At 43.1% G+C, this 23339-nt stretch overlaps 1 long non-coding RNA gene across 1 annotated transcript in view; it reads right to left on the bottom strand.

Moving 5' to 3' along the window:
- Window positions 1–11651: 11651 nt before the first annotated feature.
- Window positions 11652–23339, bottom strand: part of LOC140591891 (uncharacterized) — a 43878-nt gene continuing 32190 nt past the window's right edge. The window contains exons 2-3 of the long non-coding RNA XR_011992203.1: window positions 17149–17322; window positions 11652–11927 (exon numbers count right to left, since the gene is read on the bottom strand). This is a non-coding gene — a long non-coding RNA (uncharacterized lncRNA). The remainder of the gene's footprint in view (window positions 11928–17148; window positions 17323–23339) is intronic.

The raw sequence follows: 23339 nt of genomic DNA on the forward strand, positions 1-23339 counted from the left end.
GTTTCGCCGTCTTTAAGGATTGTCGGTACTTTGGGAAAAGGTGGATGACGTTGTGATCTGACAGTCCCAAAGGTGGGTGGGACTTGGAAGCGTAGGAACCTTCCACATTCCCATAACATAAATCTATAGTTCTGTTCATTCTTGTCGGGCATGTGACATATTGTTCCAAATTAGGCAGTAGTGCAGAGACATCACAACTGTTAAAATCTCCCATTCCTGTTCATCCCACCCTTTCACTAATTGTGTTAAACCTTCCAGCACTTTCATATAGTGTTCCTGTAGGACATTTACAAATGTTTATTTCCATCCATCCATCCATCCATCCATCCATCCACTGTTTATATCATTTCTCCAGGGCTAGGTTGTGGGAGCAGCACCTTAAGTAGGATGCCCAGACCTCCCTCTCACCAGCCACCTCCTCTAGCTCCACCGGGGAGATACCACGGCATTCCCAGGCTCGATGAGAGATATAATCTCTCCAGCATGTCCTGGGTCTGCCCCCGGGCCTCCTCCCAGTTGGACATGCCCGAAACACCTCCTCAGGGAGGTGTCTAGGAGGCATCCTAGACAGATAACTGAATCACCTCAACTGGCTCCTTTTGATGCGGAGGTTCTGCTTTGAGTTCCTTCTGAATTCCTGAGCTCCTCATCCTATCTCTAAGGCTGAGCCCAGACACACTGCAAAGGAAACTCTTTTCTGCTGCTAGCATAACATTCCCTCCGCAATGGAGGCACGGAACATAGTCCATTCAGGCCCAGCCTCCTTTGGAATGTTCTGTCGGAGGTGCGAGTTGAAGATCTCTTGGACAGGGGCCCCTACCAGATTCTGTGTTTAGGCCAACCAGGTCTTTCTGGCATCTTCCTCCATCATCTGATCCAATTCACCACCAGTTGGAAATCATTTGACAGCTCAACTCCTCCCTTCACCTGAGTGTCCAAAACATGATACTACTTCAGAATTCGAAATCAATTATTATTAAATATTATTAAACTGCGGCCTGGGGTGTTTTGGTGCCAGGTGCATTTATGAAGACCCTTATGTTTGAACATGGTGGACTAACTGTGGTTAGCACAGAAGTTCAATAACAGAGCATCACTTGGGTTCTGATCGTCCAGGCCATTCCTTTCAATCGCACTCTTCCAAGTTTCATTGTACATGAGCGTTAAAGTCCCACAGCAGAACAAAGGAGTCCCCAGAGGGACCCTCTTCTTCACTGCAGTAAACTCCAACATGCTGGCACCAAACAAGGGGGCTATAAATAGACCCACCCCTGCCTGGCGCCTCTCACTAAGGGCAACTCCAGAGTGGATAGGGGCCAGCCCCTCTCCAGGAGTCGCCAAGGCCCCTGCCTTTGACTGCCACCCAATCTACACTGTACCCGACCCCCACAGCTCCCCCTGCAGGTGGGGGCCCACAGCAGAGCAGACCCATGTTCTTCCTTTGGGCTGTGCCCAGCTGGGCCCTATGGGTGGAGGCCTGGCCACCAGGCACTCGCTTTCGAGCTCCTTCCCCAGGCCTGGCTTCGGGGGGGGGGATGTGGTCTCCCCAATCCAGGCATGTCACATGGTCCTTATTGTCAATCATCACAGGGGTCAATGTGAATTGCACTTAGTCTGGCCTCTCACTTAGGACCAATTTGCTTTGGGAGACCCTACCAGGGTAAGGTGGCGATTCATGGGGTCCTAACCGGAAATAAGCACTGCAAACATGAAATACCTCTCAGCAAAGCCAGACATTTGGATTACAAATACCCATAACCACAGTCAATGAATCATATATTAATTATTTAAGTGCTTGAAGAATTTTTGATCCGTGACCTTAGTGTTACAAAGCCAGCACTCATGTCTTCATGCTCGGCCTTATTTAAGAAACGTCAGTCTTAGTTTTACTTTTGCTTTAGTGTTTGGAGATAAGTGGGTGTTTTCTGTGGGAGTTGATCCTTCTTTGTCTTCATGTTTTGGTGCTGGCTCCTCTGACTGTGAGAATGAAAGTTTCATGAAAGCCATAATTAACAATTTGCTTTATTTTAGGTAGGTCCTACACCCAAATTTATTATACCCAGTTGTAAAAATATGTATTACTGTAAGCAAAAAGTAATTAGCTTTGAATAAAGTGTTTGCCAAGCAAGGAGCAATAAATCAATCCGACAGCTCTGCAGCTTCTGGTAGCATTGTTGTATTGTCTAACATCCAGAAGAGGGCACTGTTTCGTTCCTGACCAATTTAATAGGCAAACTCTTTGGGAAATACGGTGTTAAAGGCCTGCTTGGCACTACAGATACATCACTTCACCTCATGCTGGTGTCTGGTAGTCCATGTTCACTAGGCATGCATCTCTGACATGTGCTTATGTGGTTATATATTCTGAAGCTTGCTATTCTAATCCTCTGATACATTTCTTTGAACAGATGCCAGGTAAAAAATGTGTTATTCATACATACACCCAGGGGAGTCGTTAGGCCTATTTTAGCCCCCCCAAATAAATGTGTATTTATTGGCTTAAGTCATGAATAGTTTGCCATCAGCAGCTCCTAGTAAAGATTCAGACCCCCCATCCATTCAGCTCTAACTACTCTCCTGCATACACCCAAGTAATGTACACAAATATTGCATCTCATTGTTCCTCAGTGATATTCAGAGTTTCCTTCTGTAAGGGCAGGAATTCATGTTTTAAACATGGACAGTGAGCCTGCATTCAGACGGCACCCAGCATCGGCTTTGCCAGGATTGACCAGATAGCCCCCTTTCACCTGAGGGCATTGAGGCAAAGTCCTCAGTCATTTGTCTGCAGTACATCACATGTTTAAAAAAACGCTCAATATCTATCATTACTCCTCTTCCCAATATATAACTCCAGCATTCTCTGCACTTTAATGTCACTTTAAAGTAAAACCTTCTTGTAAAAGCTAATTGGTGAATTAAAAAAAAGTCAGTCTGGCCTGGTCTGAGGAAAGACCAATGATGACTGAGTAGAGTTGTTTATGGTGAAAAGGAACATATGAGTTGCAATTAATTTTTAATAGTTATTAAGTTAAAGATGACCATACTGTAATCTGTTACAGAGAAAAAGTATGTTAAAATTAAATTACAGTTACTAATCAAAATGTTGGTGATCACAACAGGACCTCCAAATATATTCTTTTCAAAATGCTTACATGTAGAGTATTCATTTTGCTACTTTGTATCTTTTCGGCTGAAATTCCTTCCTATGGTATCTCCAGATTACGCTAATCAGCAAAGCCATTGGGACAAATGTGGACTTTTCTGATTTATTGCCCAGTTTAAAGCACCCACCTATTCTTTGAAACTTCTTATCCTGTTCAGGGTTACAGGGGGTCCAGAGCCTATGGGCGCAAGGCAGCGAACAACCCAGGATGGGATGCCATCCCGTCACAAGGCAGGGAAGAACCCAGGATGGGATGCCATCCCGTCACAAGGCAGGGAACAACCCAGGATGGGATGCCATCCCGTCACAAGGCAGGGAAGAACCCAGGATGGGATGCCATCCCGTCACAAGGCAGGGAACAACCCAGGATGGGATGCCATCCCGTCACAAGGCACACCTATGGGCAATTTGATATCGTCAATTAGCCTCAGCATGTTTTTTGACTGTGGGGAGGGGAACTGGAGCACCTGGAGAAAACCCCACAACCACATGAGGAGAACATGCAAACTTCCCACGCAGAACTCTGACAGACACTCAAACCCAGTTCCCAGATGGGTGTGGCTACACACATCTGGGAACAGTGCTAACCACCACACCTCTGTGCCACCCCATTTAAAACATTTGTTAGAAAAGTAATAATAAAGCAACCAAATGTAATAAGTTATATTACTTTGATGGAGTAATCACAATACTTGCATTACTTATTACATGTTTAACAGGGTAACTAGTAATCTGTAATTTATTACACTTCAAAAGTAACCTTCCCAACACTGTTAGCCAAAGACAAAAGCCCAATGATGAAAAGGTACAGGCAAAGCATATCAACATGAGTACAAGCGCCCATTGCTGTTATTTGCATTGGAAGCACTAGCCCCCCAGAAACATGAGGGGACAAGCTCACAGGCCGAAATATGCTATCACAGGAAGCGAGAACAGGAGGCGAGGAATCTATTGCAGGCATTATTGTTTCCTCTGTTTCAACGGTGGCTGGCTTTATAGAGTGTATACAGCCCTCTCCCTAGACATTAATCTCAGTGCCTCTCCCTGTCTGCTCACATGCCAAGTGATTCATTATGAGGCTGTGACATTCTCTCACTTTCCATCTTGCACTCCCATCCTGGTTACAGCAATTGTCCTTTTAGCAGGTTGCCTTCCTTGATAGTCCAACTGTCCATCCCCAAGGAAAATGAATATACACGAAAAAAAATAGTCATTTGCTAAAAAGAGATAATGGTGTACTTGTAAATATAGGTCAGTGGATGGGCTGCCCTTCACACTACAAAGCAGAACAGGTGAGAGACGACATGCTGCAATGTTTTAGGACAGATGACCCACCTGCTGTTGCCTCAAGCTGTTCCCTCAAGACTTTTACTGGCTAGCAGTTCGATCTGGTTAGAGTAGCTTTCAAAAAACTCAAACGTCATAGTCAAGCAGTCTTTACGTAAACTGACAGAGGTGGCTACTTCAGGTCCAGAAAGTAAAAATCCAGACAAAGATTTTATTTCAACCAACCAGTTGAGTATAAAGAGTTACAGTCACAGAGTAACTCGACTGGTTGTTTGGGCTGGAATTTTACTTTCTGCGCCTGAACTCTCTACCTCTGATAAATGAAAATTTTCTGTCCGCTGAATTTGCCTCAAATGCTTGTTCTTGATTTGTGGTAACCCTCTCCGTATCTGCCCGATTTGTGGTAACCCTCTCCGTATCTGCCTGATTTGTGGTAACCCTCTCCGTATCTGCCTGATTTGTGGTAACCCTCTCCGTATCTGCCCGATTTGTGGTAACCCTCTCCGTATCTGCCCGATTTGTGGTAACCCTCTCCGTATCTGCCCGATTTGTGGTAACCCTCTCCGTATCTGCCTGATTTGTGGTAACCCTCTCCGTATCTGCCTGATTTGAGGTTACCCTCTCCGTATCTGCCCAATTTGTGGTAACTCTTGCTGTATCTGCCCGATCTGAGGTTACCCTCTCCGTATCTGCCTGATCTGAGGTTACCCTCTCCGTATCTGCCTGATTTGAGGTTACCCTCTCCCTATCTGCCCGATTTGAGGTTACCCTCTCCGTATCTGCCCGATTTTTGGTAACCCTCTCCGTATCTGCCCGATTTGTGGTAACTCTTGCCGTATCTGCCCGATTTGTGGTAACCCTCTCCGTATCTGACCGATTTGTGGTAACCCTCTCTGTATCTGCCCGATTTGTGGTAACCCTCTCTGTATCTGCCCAATTTTTGGTAACCCTCTCCGTATCTGCCCGATTTGTGGTAACTCTTGCCGTATCTGCCCGATTTGTGGTAACCCTCTCCGTATCTGCCCGATTTGTGGTAACCGTCTCCGTATCTGACCGATTTGTGGTAACCCTCTCTGTATCTGCCCGATTTGTGGTAACCCTCTCTGTATCTGCCTGATTTGAGGTAACCCTCTCTGTATCTGCCCGATTTTTGGTAACCCTCTCCGTATCTGCCCAATTTGTGGTAACTCTTGCCGTATCTGCCCGATTTGAGGTTACCCTCTCCGTATCTGCCCAATTTGTGGTAACTCTTGCCGTATCTGCCCGATTTTTGGTAACCCTCTCCGTATCTGCCCGATTTTTGGTAACCCTCTCCGTATCTGCCCGATTTTTGGTAACCCTCTCCGTATCTGCCCGATTTTTGGTAACCCTCTCCGTATCTGCCCAATTTGTGGTAACTCTTGCCGTATCTGCCCGATTTGAGGTTACCCTCTCCGTATCTGCCCAATTTGTGGTAACTCTTGCCGTATCTGCCCGATTTGTGGTAACCCTCTCCGTATCTGACCGATTTGTGGTAACCCTCTCCGTATCTGCCCGATTTGAGGTTACCCTCTCCGTATCTGCCCGATTTGAGGTTACCCTCTCCGTATCTGACCGATTTGTGGTAACCCTCTCCGTATCTGCCCGATTTGAGGTTACCCTCTCCGTATCTGCCCAATTTGTGGTAACTCTTGCTGTATCTGCCCGATCTGAGGTTACCCTCTCCGTATCTGCCTGATCTGAGGTTACCCTCTCCGTATCTGCCTGATTTGAGGTTACCCTCTCCGTATCTGCCCGATTTGTGGTAACCCTCTCCGTATCTGCCCGATTTGTGGTAACCCTCTCCGTATCTGCCCGATTTGAGGTTACCCTCTCCGTATCTGCCCGATTTGAGGTTACCCTCTCCGTATCTGACCGATTTGTGGTAACCCTCTCCGTATCTGCCCGATTTGAGGTTACCCTCTCCGTATCTGCCCGATTTGAGGTTACCCTCTCCGTATCTGACCGATTTGTGGTAACCCTCTCCGTATCTGCCCGATTTGAGGTTACCCTCTCCGTATCTGCCCAATTTGTGGTAACTCTTGCTGTATCTGCCCGATCTGAGGTTACCCTCTCCGTATCTGCCTGATCTGAGGTTACCCTCTCCGTATCTGCCTGATTTGAGGTAACCCTCTCCATATCTGCCCGATTTGAGGTTACCCTCTCCGTATCTGCCCGATTTTTGGTAACCCTCTCCGTATCTGCCCGATTTGTGGTAACTCTTGCTGTATCTGCCCGATTTGAGGTTACCCTCTCCGTATCTGCCCGTTTTGTGGTAACCCTCTCTGTATCTGCCCGATTTGTGGTAACCCTCTCCGTATCTGCCCAATTGAGGTTACACTCTCCGTATCTGCCCGATTTGTGGTAACTCTTGCCGTATCTGGCCGATTTGTGGTAACCTTCTCCGTATCTGCCCGATTTGTGGTAACCTTCTTCGTATTTGCCGATTTGTGGTAACCCTCTCCTTATCTGCCCGATTTGTGGTAACCCTCTCCGTATCTGCCCGATTTGTGGTAACTCTTGCCGTATCTGCCTGATTTGTGGTAACCCTCTCCGTATCTGCCTGATTTGTGGTAACCCTCTCCATATCTGTGCGATTTGTGGTAACCCTCTCCGTATCTGCCCAATTGAGGTTACACTCTCCGTATCTGCCCGATTTGTGGTAACTCTTGCCGTATCTGGCCGATTTGTGGTAACCTTCTCCGTATCTGCCCGATTTGTGGTAACCCTCTCCGTATCTGCCCGATTTGTGGTAACCTTCTCCGTATCTTCCTGCTCCTATCCATGAGTCAGTGAATCATGTTGGCTGACAAATCCTTCATGCTCCCCACAGGGTCCCTTTGTGCTTAATTGTTATGAACATGTCCTCTTGAGGTGCAACTACTTTCCATCTTCCATATATTGTCGTCATACCCTTGCAGCAGCCACAGTGCAAATGTCTCATCACAATTCCATGACCCAGATGTCCAGTAACTGTGCTTATATCAGTTATATGTGTAGATTATATTTCTTTATGATGCCTTTGTTGTCAGTTACCTTCGGCTGATTAAATGCTAATCATCATGATTACAGGTTCTCATGTAAATTCATGGATTCTTCTGCATGATAATTGTTATTCCGATACTGAGAAAGATCAGACAAGCTTTTATATTTAAGTTTAGATATATATAATTGATCTTTTATTGTCCCTGCGGCGAAATTCTTTTTATATCTCCCTCAACTTGTAGAGCAAGCTGTCCGCTACCTCAGACGTGCTGAGGCTGGTTTTGAACTGGTGACTTGCTGATTATAGGCACAAAGGCTTAGCCCACTGAGCCACATGATATACTGTATGTATGTGTGTGTATATATAAATTGAACCTTATTGTCATTTTCAAATAAAATTAAAGACACACACACACACACACACACACACATCAACCTTCTTAAACTACACAATGTTACATTTCTGTAGTTTAGTTAATGTGTAATTAAATGTTTTGTATGTAATTCTGTAATTGTATGTATTTATAGATAACTAATTTAAAGTGTTATAAATACAAGGAAATATATTTAACACAACAGTAGGATAAACAGTTTCACTTCATATACAACTGAGTGGATTCTCATTGTACTAACAATTGGAACATTTTCAATTAAATTGTAATCACATCAATAATAATCACATCTGATTGTATGTACTTTTAGTGCTGATACTGCACAAAACTTTCTGCACATTCTGGGTTTATGAAATATATTGTGTAATTGCTGTTTTTTAAAAGCCCTTGCATTAATAGCAGTTCTTAGATTGCTATTAGAATATATTTTGTTAAAAATGGAATATGCAAAGTCATCTTGATATAAATAAGGGAATTAGATTAGCCAGTGTACAGTTTCCCTGGCCTTTCCGCTGACTAATCGAAGGCTGTATGGCTTCTTTTATTGTCATGCCGCATAGGAATGTCTCTCGTGCTTTTCCTAAGCATGTCAAATGAATTATGTGGCTGGTGACATCAATGGCTGTCTGGATTTTCTTTTTTCCTAACTTGAACCATTGCATCATGTTGGGTAATAGTTTATCTTGGGCTTTTTAAATTCAAGATGGAACATTTTTGTCATGCTGTTTAGCTTTTAGAACCTGTTGTATACAGTATCTCCTACAAATGGTGGATTTCAATGCGCTTTCAAATGCCATCTGAGGGACTTCAGGATTTTAGGCTTTGGAGAAGTATGTCAGTTAGCATCCTTTCTGCACCTGCTGAACAACATCGCAGGAAGCTATTTCATGTGCCAATGAAAAGTTAAACAGCAGTGATATAAGGAGGAACCGAAGAGCATTTTCTGCAGTGTTCGGAGTACACAGGCACATCGCCAAAGATTTCTTCACCTTTGCTAAGTTATATTCAATAAGCAGATGTATGGCTGTGCTGTTGTCTTGTTTTTCCAAACATATTCAGTTTGCTAACTTTGGATATAAGGTCCTTTTGCCCACAGAATTATCAAAATTCAAGGTAAAAATTCACAGTTAATACTTGATAGTAACTTTAACATAACTTTTCTTGGTTACATGGAAAAAACCTGTGTACAAAAGAGGTTTTAGATAATGTAGAGTAAGACTTCTGTTTCAAAATAAGAGTGAATAACTGTAGTTATTAACACCAAACTGTTGAATCATTTCCAATTGGTGAATAATGGTTGGTTGGTTTGTAATTATTTGTTCTTTAACAGCAACTACAAGAAAAAAAAAACAGGTTAAAGTATGAAGTATCAACTTAAGGAATGTAGCAGGACTGTTGAATCTTTCAATGTCTTAAACAAAACAAAATATGATGGTGGAAAGGTTAGTGAAAGTATAATTTACATGATACATTTCCAGGGCCATTATTCTGCATGAGGCTTGAGTTAAACTGCATGTTTCATAAGTGCCCCTACAGTGGTAATTGAGAAGAGGGGGCTGCACTGTCACTGAGAGCAGGGGGCTGCACTGTCACTGAGAGCAGGGGGCTGCACTGTCACACAGAGCAGGAGGCTGCACTGTCACTGAGAGCAGGGGACTGCACTGTCACACAGAGCAGGAGGCTGCACTGTCACACAGAGCAGGAGGCTGCACTGTCACTGAGAGCAGGGGGCTGCACTGTCACTGAGAGCAGGGGGCTGCACTGTCACACAGAGCAGGAGGCTGCACTGTCACTGAGAGCAGGGGGCTGCACTGTCACTGAGAGCAGGGGGCTGCACTGTCACTGAGAGCAGGGGGCTGCACTGTCACTGAGAGCAGGGGGCTGCACTGTCACACGCCATCTGCCGATCTTCTGCCATGAACTAGCAGCTCCTGAATGGCCCTCCAGTTTTTCAAAGATTTTCTTGCACCTCTTCTTCATCATCCGTCTGTGACTGAGCTGGATGAAGATCACCTCCCGGTTTGCTCTCCTCCTACCCACTCTTAGGCAGTCCCTGCGGTTCTGCTTCATGGCCTCTCGCTGCCTGTGTTCCTCTCCCTCTGGGGCCCGTCCCGGCTGGGCCCACGGGCTCACCTGGGTCTAGCCTCCCGGCTGACCTCCGCTGAATCCGCTGCATGTAGCTCTGATAGTGCTGGGCGTGTGCAGGGAAGCCAGTGTGCTTGTATGGGGAGCGCGGCTTGGAGGTCAGGGATCCTTTCCTCAATTCATCCAGGCCCTCACCTTCTGTATCCCTGGGAGATAAGACCCTTTCAGCAGTGGGAGAGTTCTGGCAATGGGACAGGGGAGACCCTGTGACCTCAGGGATTCCTGTAATAACTGTGACCTGGGTCTATGTGTGCTGGGACTTTGATGTTAAGCTGTGGCTGGTCCTCCCTACATCGCAGCTGCTGCGCTTTACCCTTGTCCACCATCTCAGGTAATCTTCTGGAACCAATGACCTGCGATGGTGAACATGGCCCAGGGCTCGCTGAGCCGCTGCCTCTGGCGGACCTGTGCCATGACCAGGCATTCTAGCTGTAGCACCTCAGCCCCGCTCTCAGCAGCTCCAGCTCCCGGCCGGCGTCCTGACGCTCCCCCGCCTGGCATTTCAGCTCCAGCAGCTACTGGGAGACCTTGCCCTCGCCAGCGGGGACACCCTTAGAGTCTGCGTCCCAGACAATCCTGCTTGTAGGCCTTAGTGACGGAGGGCGTGACTCTGCCATCCGCCATATTCTCCTGCTCTGAGCTCAGGTTCTTCATCTCTTCATACAGCTCCACCGTGCTTCTCATGGTGGCTGGACAATGTTGCCACTGAATCTGTGGTCCCGTCATATTTTTACTTAAAAAATAAAATTTAAAGGTCACTCCAACTCATTAATCATTAGTTCATTATTGATTATAGTGATCAATGTATCAAAGGCAATACATTTCTTTGTGATCAGGTATTGTTTTAACAGCCAGCACAGAAACAGGACCTAATTACCAACAAAACAACCAGTGGTGACTGGAGACATCATCATTTCATAGTTAATCAGTTGTTAAGAAACTAGGCTAATTTTAACATTTAGAAGCTAGGAGAGACACTAAGTACTGATTTTTGTAAACAAGGATGACAATGACATGATAACATATGAGCTTATCACACCGACTAAAGCTGGGAAGTTGGTCTGCAGGGAGGATCATGAGTAAGAAGATCATTATTGGTGCCTGGAGACTCCTTCATGTTGCAAATGCAATTTCTATTTAAGTAGAGCAGTAAAATAGGGAGCACAGAGACAAACCTGCAAGTCTAATTTTGCCACATTGAATAATGTCTGTTTCGTTGAAGCAGTTCCCTATATGGCCCTGTGATGGACTGGTTCAGTGTAAATCATCTCTATCTATACCGACACGCCAAAACTTGCTGATAACAATCACACTCCCTTTAGCCCCCTCTCTGTGCCAGTTTCAGTTATACCTGCTACATACTGTAAGTGATAGACTCACCTGCTGAGATGTAGGTGGGGGGAGGGGGGGGAAGGGGGTTAACTGCACGGCCTCTTGGTGTGGTGACTCCTCCAGCATGTTGATGGGCAGGTCATGGAGGAAGCAATTCCAGGTGCTGTCCACCTATCGCTCAGCAAACTGAGCAGACAGCATGTGACTATTACAATTAAGGTCCATCAGTGCTGTTCAAAGACCAACCAAACTCTCGTCAGTTCATTACTGTCAGTGGCAGGTCCCTCTAGGGTTCTGAGGAGCTCCTGTTCGTATTACATGATTTGGGTTGGCTGGACAGGCTGTCTGCTGAATTCTCAGGTCGGGCAACTAACAGACAGACACTCCTCATCTCCTTGATTGTAAGCAGGCCCACAGCCTCATTGTGGTGCTGGATTTCAATACCAGTGATCTGCAGTATAGACGTGGGAATAAGGTACAGCCAGTCCAGTGATACAGGATAAGACATCTGGTCCAGTAGTGATGAGTTTGCACTGTACCTGTTCATTTCTAACTCCCTTTTGGCCTCGGCCGTCTTTGGCTGTGATGCTGTCTGGATCAATCTAAAAAATAACTGCGATTGTCAAAAAATATGCACATAATGTCAAATAAATGTTGTGAAGCCGTCAACTTCAGCAGCATTTTAATATTAATGCATACAGCTCTTCAATCCTCCTGTGTCCATTCTTTTGTTTTTAAAAAAGGGAATTTTAAAGGTCTTAGAACAGTTAATCTTACTTCATACATTATACTGTAATAACTGGCAGACCATGGCACTGCGGCGACAAATGACGAGGAGGCTTCTTGCAGGGAGGAACGCGGTTCTTTCATTAGAGCCCTTAAAAGGACTAACACAGACACTGAACAAGCAGCAGAACCAGGCAGAACAGGGGAAACCCAATGAGGGCAGACAGCGGACTGTAAGATACACACACAGTGGGAGATTTATACAGGGTTGCAGACACATGAGAATCAGACAGACTTCATGCATGACATGGGCAAACACACATGCCACAATGGGAAATAACAAGTATTAACTATAACAGTTACAAACACGGCCCGTGAACAAGTTGGGATATACAAATCCCACCTACGCTATAATATATGGAAGACTTCTTCTTCTTATAATAATAATAATGATAATGATACTAAATAAAGAATTCAGACCTTTGAAAAAATCACACATTTTACAGGCTAAAAAATGATGCTTTACATCTTTACAGGTCTATTTTAATTAAAAATCATGATATACTCTAAGTCAACATGAGTTTTACATCACAAAATAGCCAAACTGAAATATTACACTGGCTCAATAATTTAGACATTTTCATTGTGACAAACTTTAATTTAGCTGCACAAAACTACCATAATGAGTCATGAAATTAGCTGAGGGGCCTGTGCAATAAAAGTGTCTCACAACAAAGGTTCACAAGATGAAAACACCTGTGTGGTTCCTCAGGTTGGTAATAAAATCTTTAGTAAAGACACTACGAAGAACAAGAAACTCTCAAAGCAAGTCAAAGATCAAGTTACGACAAACCACAGAGAAGGGTACAAAAAACCCAGAGTCTCTGAGCATCTCCTTCAGCCCTATCTACTCCATCATCAACAGGTGGAAGAAGCATCAGACAGCACAGACACTACCTAGATCAGGCCAGCCGTCCAAATGGAGGACCATTAGCTAGTAACTGTTTAACTACTCATCTCATGCTTGTTCATCATTAATCATTCATGGCAGTTCATGTATTTCATGAGGAAACCTATATTAGTTCATGATTTGTTCCTGAGAAGTAAATGAGTTAAGTCATTTTAGCCCCTCAAGTGAAGTCTTACCATTATGAACTAATCTATTAACTGTTAACTAATATGGTTCCCAAATGAAATACATGAACTGTCATGATTAATTAATGATGAACAAGCATGGGATAAGTATGTAAGACTGATACTGGTTAATTAATGCATTAAGTAAGCGTGTACTACTACATTATTCATGAAATGTAAAGTGTAACCCAAAAATGTTTAACTTCATGTTTGGCACAGACCCAACCCAGCACATCACACAGGTAACACAATCAGTATATCACACTGAGGCTGCCCAATCCTGACATTTCCATGAATCAAGCTAGGTTTCCGGTGTTCATCTGCTGTAGCATCATGCTGTCAGACTCATTTTCACTAGCAGCGACTGGAAAGCATGGAGAGACTAAAGGGGGAATGGACAGTGTGAAATGCAGGTGAAATGCTAAAAACTTTAAAGATGACATCTTCATTTTTCAGCAGATCAACAATCCCAAACAGAGGGCTAAAGCTTCCCTGGGGTAGCATCATAAAGAGTGAGTGTTTGACACAGTCAAAATTCTGATCTGAATCCAGTTCAGAATCTGTGACGAAACTTGAAAACTGCTGACCATAAGGCATCTTCAAGCATCCCGACAGAGCTTGAATGGATTAGCCAATAGGGATGGGCGAAAACTACACTAAGCTGGTGTTAAAAATACTCAACGATGAAGCTGCTGCAAAAGGTGGGTGCATCATCTACTAAGTGTAAGATTGATTTTAAATAAAATATATTTGAAATAAAATATTTTAAAATCTATTTTTCTGGATGTAAAACTCCATGTTAACTTTCATTTTGAGTATTATTATTTTGTATTATAATATCATGTGGAAGGAAATATCAAAGCATCCTTTTGTTTTCCAGTTACATATGTGATTTCGCCAAGGATCTGCATATGTTTACAAGGCACTGTATCCAATAACTGTAACTAAACCTCTCAGGAACAGCACTGAATGAGTCCATGTAACAAAAAGCAAAACTCACTCGCTTAGGGTGAAAAAATAAATGTTTATTACACATTAAATCTATCATCAGTTTAGCACACTGGATATATCAGTGCACATTTCTGTTTTCTGTATTAATTCCTCCTGCTCACTGATCCCATGAACACCTTTGCTGGATACAGACTGAAGGTGTTAAGTATTTAGTGAATTTGGGGTTTATAATTTCCTGGTTATTTTTGGCTGGCTTCCAAGCCAAATGCTTTGTAATAAAAGCTCCATAGGAAGCAAAGGGTGGATAGACCCTGAAAAAATGACAAAATCTCAATAAATTAAATGCTTTTACAAATGATATAAAGACCTCAACATCTCAAACTGCTGTCACAATACCTATCTATAACCATAAACATGAGCAGAACCTGATAATTTCTTAAATTATATTTATAACCCCAAGTCTACAATTTGACATTGACTTTAAGTAATAGACACGGTTTCCTTACTTCTACCAACTCAGATGAGAAAAGTACCTCAGCTACATACAGTAGATGCTACATACAGTGGATGCTACATACAGTGGATGCTACATACTGTACAGTGGATGCTACATACGGTGCATTTTCAGTGCACACAACGCACTGCCTGATATTTACCTTTTGGATTTTAGGTCCTAAGATAGCATTCTTCCTTCTTTGCATATGTACTGAACTACGTTCTGAAAAATCTGCCAAATCAATAATATAAAACTAATTTATGCTGCACATAACTGCACGTGTTTCTTGAATTTAAACCATCTTGGAAGAGGGATTAGAGGGCAACAATGACATCTGCCTGGAGTTCTGCACTAGACCTGTGGATTTAATTAGCGGCACGGCAGTATAAAATAAACTACATCAGAGCCAATAGGTTACAGGAGGAAAAACTGGGAGAAAAACTGCAAAAAACAACGTGTGGTCTTTGGTGTTGCACTGCTTATTAACTTGATAATGTCCTTATGCGTGCCAAAAAACACCTATTCCTTCAGGCAGTTACTTGGCACCCAAAAGCATTGCATTCTGTGCAATGTCATCTGTGCAATGTCACCTGATGCTGGCTACCACTCAACATCTTTCACACCCTCCTTGGCATAATGGCATCCCAAGTGAGAGACTCGATAGCAGTACAGCAGGTAATCTGTACCAGCTGATCATGCTGAGATGATCGCAGAAGACGCACCTCTCTGAAAACCCTGGGATCTTAAAGGTTGTTGTTTTCTTCCATTTCCGTCCCTTAAATGCTCACCTCTGTGTTTTAAATGTGTATCACACCCTCTCCCCCCCCCCCCACTCATGTACACCCAAGGGCATATCTGCTTTAGCTCCCCCACAGCACAAGCGCATTTAAAACCACGGAGACACACCTAATACAACGTCATTTCCTAGTGCAGATGAACACCAGCCTGCTTCATGGAAATGTCAGTGTGGTAGCCAGAAGACTTTTGTCTTTGCTGTAGGCCAGGGGTGCCCAATCTTATCCGCAAAGGGCCGGTGTGTATGCAGGTTTTTGGGATAACCTGTAGGTCAGCTGTTCAAACCCAGGTGTGAGGACTCTTCAGCCAATCAGTCCTCTAATTAGTAATCTAATTAGGGAGTTGCAGCGAAAACCCACATACACACCGGCCCTTTGCGGATAAGATTGGCCACGCCTGCTGTAGGCAAAATGGGGTGGATTGGTTCTGCATTTGAGAGCGCGATGGTGGTTGAATTCTTTTGAGTCCTGATTTTAAGTACCACATGCTGCAGCTCCTCTCTCTCAGCCTCCTGCTGCCTGCCCTGCGGAAATCACTGGAGTCAAAATGCCAATGACTGGGAGACTGTCTGCGGAAGCAAAAATGCATCAACATAACATACAATCAGACCTGTGACCCTCTGCTTGTGTGTGTGACGGTACTGTCTTGGGTATATGATTGCCTATTTTAATGTATGGCTTCAACAGAGTTTTGAGGAAGAACTGATTCCGACTGCAAACTGACGATGGAGATATTTTGAGCTTTCTCCTCAATATACTCACGAGATGTAGCGATCTGTCATGCCCTGCATTCCTTCCCTCTTGTTCTCTCCATTGTAAGGCTGTAATGAGCCACACCTCTTACTTAGGTAATCTTTCCTCTCATTACAGCCCTTGTGTGGATCACCCCAGCTGCCTCTCGTCTGCTCCCTCGTCAGTGATGTATATAGTGCCTCCCTGTCTTGAGCTCCCCAGTCCAGTCATTGATGTTGCTCCCCAGTGTGCTCCCCAGATCCTCCCTACCCCATTTTCACCCCCCTGTGGTCTGTTTCCTTTTGCCCTGTCTGTAGTTTCCTTTAATAAAGCCCCTTTAGTTTTTCCCCACGCCTGCCAGAATCTCTGTCCTTGCCTTTGACGTGTCAAGATCGATGTAAGACTACAAATTTCAAATGCTGCATTAAAAAAAAAACTCTTCCCAAAATGTGGTGGTCCACTTAAAAAGTTCAGCCCCGCATTAGTGATGAAACAAAGGTTTTTGTAACTGAATTAGGGATGGCATTATTTACTTTCAGTGTGACCTTGTACTCGATTAGCCTTATGGAAGATGGATGGATAGATGGATGGAAGTACATATTCCAAACAACAAGGATGATTAAATCTTGCCGGCATTAACAATGAAGTAGCACACTGTTCAGCTCTTGCTTTTCTCTTGGGGTCTGCGTTGCCAGCTCTACAGTAAATGCGTCTAATCTCAGGACAGTCACATCAGTGAGCACCTCTTATGAGGTCAATTTGGGAGTTTTCCATTCTCAAGGAGGGGCCTAGCCTCATTTTTACTGCAGCTAAGTAGACATAAGCAGTAAGTAAGCAGCATGCTTGGCTCCAGACAGGTTATGACCCTGTTAGCAGGTTCAAATGGGTTGGACTAGCTAAGTGTCACTCATCTAACCTGGAGAAGTAATTGGTCTACACCCACGGGACTCTCAGGGACTGGCGTCTTGGTGAGGGCCATGAGGAGCTTACTTGTGATGTCTGTTTGCGTCCCAGCTTCCATCCGCTGGGTCTCGGGGTTCGAGCCACTGGGTGCCATGGTGAGGTGGACCTGCCGTGAGATCTGAATCACTGTGGGTTGCCGGCTGTGCAGCAGGCCTCCGCGGCCTGCTGATGAGTGTCTCTGGAAACATCCCTCCCGTTCACCTGCACAGGCAACACCTTTTGCTGTAGTACACTGGAGCATGACAGCAGCACTGCGCCAACCATCACAAAGAGATCTCCCCCTCCACTGGACGGCCGAAACAGCTCAGGGGTTAAGATGTGCTGGTCAGTCCCCTTTCACCAGACACGCTTGCTGGTGAGGTTCCAGTTAACAGGTTACCAGGTATATACCGATCAGCTTACTTCAATAGTGCCAAGTGTGTGGGGTCTGTGCTGTTTAATTACCCCATACCCATGCACTGGATAGAGACACGTGCTTCACCTAATCCCTAACCCTCCACATCTGCTTCATCTTCCCCGCATGTTTCCTGTATTCCAAAATTCTCTACAGTTTCTTTCATCTGATTATTCTGTACACGCTGGACCAAATTACTGTTTAAATATATTTATGGATGGCTCATAAATACAAAAACATAAGTTTATGAATACAGTATAAGCGTTTAATTAATATATAAGTATTTATGTATATAAAGCTGCTGCAGCTCATTTTCTGTCCTCAGAGTTTAGATACACATTCTGATTTGTTCAGTAGTTACATCATTGTTAACTGGGTGTTGGCGATTCAGTTCAGATATTCTTTTTTTTACTGGGTGTGCATGTTCTCCCAGTGTATCAGCAGGTTTCATATTGCATGGGACCTCGAACTGCATATCATAACACATTGTATTAGTGAGCAAATATATAAATAACCAAAAATAATCCCATGTGCACTGACGTTTTTTTTTAAGTCTTGAACTCCAAGATGGCCAAAGTATTAAAATGTACTTTGTAGAAGTTGCATCTTTCTGAACAGCCGAGCTGCACACCTCCTGTGTGTGTGCTGTAAGGTAATGCAGATACATCATTCATTTGTACACTGTGCAATACCCACTGTGAATACTGTACCCACTGTGAATACTATACCCACTGTGAATACAATACCCACTGTGAATACTATACCCACAGTGAATACTATACCCACGATGAATACAATACCCACTGTGAATACAATACCCACTGTGAATACTACGTCTGACATTCTTCGCACGGTTTATTGTGGTCTGTTATTTATTGTCACTGTCTAAATGTCTTTTTACTTTCTAAATGTGTATGTGGAGCAACTGTAAACCTTTGGGATTAATAAAGTATCTCTATCTATCTATCTATCTATCTATCTATCTATCTATCTGTCTGTCTTAATGCATGAAAAATTATGAAACTGCAGACATACTGTCAAATTTAATTAATGTATTTTTATGCAGTTTGCTGCTTCGCACTCAGGAACCGTTAGTTCAAAGGATACAGCAAACATCTACCTCTGCACCCCTTCTGCAGACATATACTAAAATTTTCCCTTCCTGGAGTGTCTGCTTTAAACTCCTCTGGCTGCAATTTTCTCAGTCCGGTTTTGAGGTTACCTGGGATATGGCATTCCGTTATTCGCTAGGAATCGCCATGGTGTCAGTCATACCCGGGTTTATAAATTTCAGATCTGTGTGGATTCCTGGGCTTGTATGTTTACCGTAATTTATATTCATAAATTCTGACACACATAAACAGTTCAGCAGATTACAATGCAAATGCAAGGGGCTCCTTTTACCGAAAGTAATTTAACCCCCACTCATATCACTGGAAATTTGGGACTAGATAGATATACAGTAATTGCACCATTGCATTGAGGTAATGCATTTGCTAATAATCAGAAGAGATTAAAGCTCACCCCAAACTGTAAAGATTTTTTTTTAGTTAAACTTATTTCTGTTAGAAATCTGCCACCTGATTCATTAATTCCACTTTGTTAATTACAACTCTGTCACCGTAAGACCAGTAGTGCACACAAATTTTTCACACCTAAAGTGGTAGATATGAAAATGATGTAAAAATGAATGTAAGAGTGTCTACGCTGGTGAAAGCTTGAGTTCCTCAATGTTCTCGGGGGGATTCCCATGACGCATGAGGCTTTATGTGCTGGGAAACCAGCAAGCCAGGAGAATCATACCTGCCACAACTAACCGAGGACAGAAACAGCAGTGCCTTCACTGATGCGATTCTGGCTTAACTAGACAGTTTTAAGGCAGCTAAACTCACCCTCATATGGAACAGCGCTGCCATGAAGGACATAAGTGCCCCAATAAAAGGCAGACTCTGCCCCTACCCTGCTAATGAATAAGAACTTGACACAAGTAGGTTGTGCTCTTTCATTATCTTGTTTCATCCAGGGAAATCAGTTGCGTGTGCACTTTTTTTAACCTGAACGTTCATGATTATTTTTCACCTTCTTAATAAAACATTTCCCCCAGGTGCTCATTAAGGAAGTGCTTCTATAATTTTTTTTGCGTATGCTGAAAATAATATTGGAAATTAATGCAAAGAAGCAGGGGATATCACCCCCGCCCGCCCCCCATTTATGCAACACAAACACATAAACAGTTTTAGATGGATATTTATTGTAGCACTTTAGCTAAGTATCCTAATCAAGGCTAAGTACATTCACAAGTCATAGGTTCTTCGTAGATGATGATATGGACACCATGGACACCATTGCTATAACTCCCACGCACTTGCACATGTGCGATTTAGTCCCTTCTGAATAGTCTGAGGCAAATCTACGTATTTACATCCATCCACTCTTTAGATGACAGTTTCATGTGATGGACTTCACCTAGATGTACTTCTACTAACTGTGGCACAGTGGCATCACTCTGCTGCTGATACGTTGTGTCTCTAAAAGCCAGAGCTGCGCTGACTGCATTGCATTTTGCTGCAATAATCTAGACGTAGGTCTTAAGAAGATGGAGACGTGGCAGGGGCTCCACCCACCAACCGCCTCTGAGGAACTTTCCTGTGGTCCTCATTTCTTCAGCCTATCGCCCTCTTTCCAGTGTTATCACTTCAAATTACACCCCTGCTTGCCTGATTTTCAGTATATTTTGAGTTAGAGCTGGCAGTTACAATATTAAGTATGACTGTGCATCTGAATTGGGCATCAGTGCCCAGGCCGTCGATAACAACGCACACAAGAGTTTGTCAAACTTCATCTAATTAAAAGCATAATTTGTATGATAATTTTGGTCCAGTTATTGGTTTATTGGAACCCCATCATGGCCAACCTTGCTCTAGATAGACTCCTCACTTGCACAGCTTGGCATGAAAACATAGTTGAGTGAGGAGCCCCTTGCCATTCTCAGGAGATTATTCTCCTTTTTTTTTTAATCTTACTTATCCTTTATATCACAGGGCTGTGCAACCTCATATCCTGATTTAGGTCATTTGATATCCCCATAATGATACATATCATGATAAAGCACATTTTTCGTAAGTTCAATGAATAAATGGTTATAGTAAATGACCACATGGAAAGGTTTATTTCTTACTATATTTTGAAGTATATACTCAACAAATAAAAAGTACTTACTCATGTTTGATTCTTTTTCTCCTTTATTTTGAACCTTTATGCAAAATTTCAATTAAGCATATAACAAAATATAAAATATTAATGTGTAAAATATAAAAAGGTGAACTTGTGTCTGAATGTGCCCCAGTCACAATGGGGGGCTATTTATGTCCCTGATGGCTGCCACTATTTATCCTGCAGCAACTACAAAAATGTATGATATTCTTTTTTCCATTTTACTACCACTCCACTGATTTGGAGTGATATAAATATTGCTGCAACAAACTCAAACTATGCCAAACTTCATATTTCAGTTCAGACTGAACCAAAACTATATGCATGCTAAAAACCTGTCGCTGGATAGCAACTATTTAAACTGATGTAAATATAAACTAATACTTAAGATATGGAATATTTAGGTAAGAGTGTTAATCCAAAACCTAGAAACTGACGACCGGAGTGAACATTTAAAATAAAAAAAAATAATGATTTTTTTTATCAGTAAGTGGAATCATTAACATCTCACCAAACAACAGAACAAGCACAGTAGATTTCGGTAACTATGGTTTGCCGTAAAATGGAATAATGAATGAATCAGGCCATACTAGAAGTAATGAGGTGACATTCATGAACAATTAGTTTGCAGGGAACAAGTTCCTTATGGGAACAACATGCTGAAGTTCACTTCCCTGCACAGAGTCATTCTTAGGGTCTTACAGTCATACAGCAGGCTGTTGGATAGTAGGAAATATGCTACTAAAGCATAGTAAACTGTGTATTCCCATCCTACGGGGGTGCAGTCCTGTAAAAGTAAAACACATTATGATGCCTGAAAATGGCATACTTTTTCTAACCCTAACCCTAGCCTCAGATTCCTAACAGTAATTTGGCACCTTAGGGTAATACAACAGGCTGTTGGAAAGTAGGAAATTTGCTACTAAAGCTAAACTGTGGTTTCCTATCCTACGCTCTTCCACTTGTCCTCAGAAATGTGACTTGAAAGCTGCTTCCCTCCTTGACTTTGGCCAGTGAGGCATATAAGACCATGTTGTAAGCGAGCATATGATTGGCTGGAAACTAAAACTGCGACTGAACGTATATGCCTGCTGTCTCGTTCACCCACTAACTCAACAACTCGACCACTCCTTCGGTTCTCTCGTTCTGAGCGAGTTGGTGAGTGAGTGGGTTAATGAGGGAGCCCCTCGTTCACTGACTGATTTACCAACTCGGTCACTCCTTTGGGTCTCTAGTTCAGATGGAGTCAGCGACTTGGTAAGTGAGTGGGTGAATGCGAGAATCAGGCTGACTACCTCTTGGTCATGAATGAAAGAGAAACCTGTACCTCAGTCCCCCAAACGACCTTGATGGGCCGAATGGCCTCCTCTCGTTTGTAAATTTCTTATGTTCTTATGTTCATGACTGAAATACAGCAATGGTGTCATATACAGCCTACATGTGCGGCAACTTCCTGTATGCTGCAATTGGATTTTACAAGGGCAATTTAAATTGATTTTAACCAAGGTTCATTAATATTTGGACTTGTTAGTTGACTATGCGATGCACTGTTAGATTTGAAATTTTAATAAATATGAATAGGTAAGGTACAGTGTTGTCTATATTAAGACTACTGTATAACACGATAACAAATATTATTTTTCTCACATAGCTTATTGGAGGCATTTAACTTATTCCAAAATAGTTTTTAGCCTAAATAATGGGGTATTTTTGACATATTGGAACACAAGCATTTCAGACCAATTTTATGCAAACAGGAAGTGCCACTGAATGCTTCGTGAATGAAACAAAACAAAACTTTTTATGTGAACTGAATCAAACGAACTATGTTCCAAAAATGAGTAATTTCACCCACCACTAGACAGAAGAGGTATTGCGGTGTATGCATGCTCGAAAATGCTGCGCAAGTCCAGACATGTGAGGTAAATATCGGGCAGATGGTATAGATCATCATCCAAATGACTTCGGCTTTGAAAAATTGCCATAAAGAGTATGATTTATGACACAAAGAAATAAAATATAGAGCATAATATGAAATGACAGACATTTATCTATTGTTGCACAATATATATTGTGATCTCGTATAACCCTACAGACAGGTAAAAACCCTCAGCCTTGCCATGCAGATAATGTAAAGCAAGGAAAAAGACTCAGGAAAAGAGGAGAATAACTTTGTAAATGGACTTATCTCTACATGTATAAATTGACCTGTCAAACATTATAGAGACTGATCATTATTTGGAATGTTTGCAGTGCACAGAACCAGGAAAAACACAGACCTGCGAGAGAAACTTTTGATTGGAAGAGAACAAAGGGAGGTACAGCTTAAGTAAGTGGCCATTATTGTTGCTCGATTAATGACACGCGCAGAGGAAGGGCAGGCAGCCGGCCTGCTGCCAGATACCTTAATGAGAAACATCTCCAGGAATTAAAAAGACAAGGCAAAGCTACAGCCACAGACTGATCCCTGTCCTGGGCATTTAATTACAGAGTTATTGAATCACTTTCGGTTGGATGTTGGGGACAAGTACTTGCAGATTCACTTCACTATTTCATGTGCCTGAGCCTGACCAGAAGATGGGCACAGCCTCCTGTCCCTATACTCTCACTG

This window comes from Paramormyrops kingsleyae, chromosome 6, assembly GCF_048594095.1.
Source record: "Paramormyrops kingsleyae isolate MSU_618 chromosome 6, PKINGS_0.4, whole genome shotgun sequence".
Taxonomy (NCBI): domain Eukaryota; kingdom Metazoa; phylum Chordata; class Actinopteri; order Osteoglossiformes; family Mormyridae; genus Paramormyrops; species Paramormyrops kingsleyae.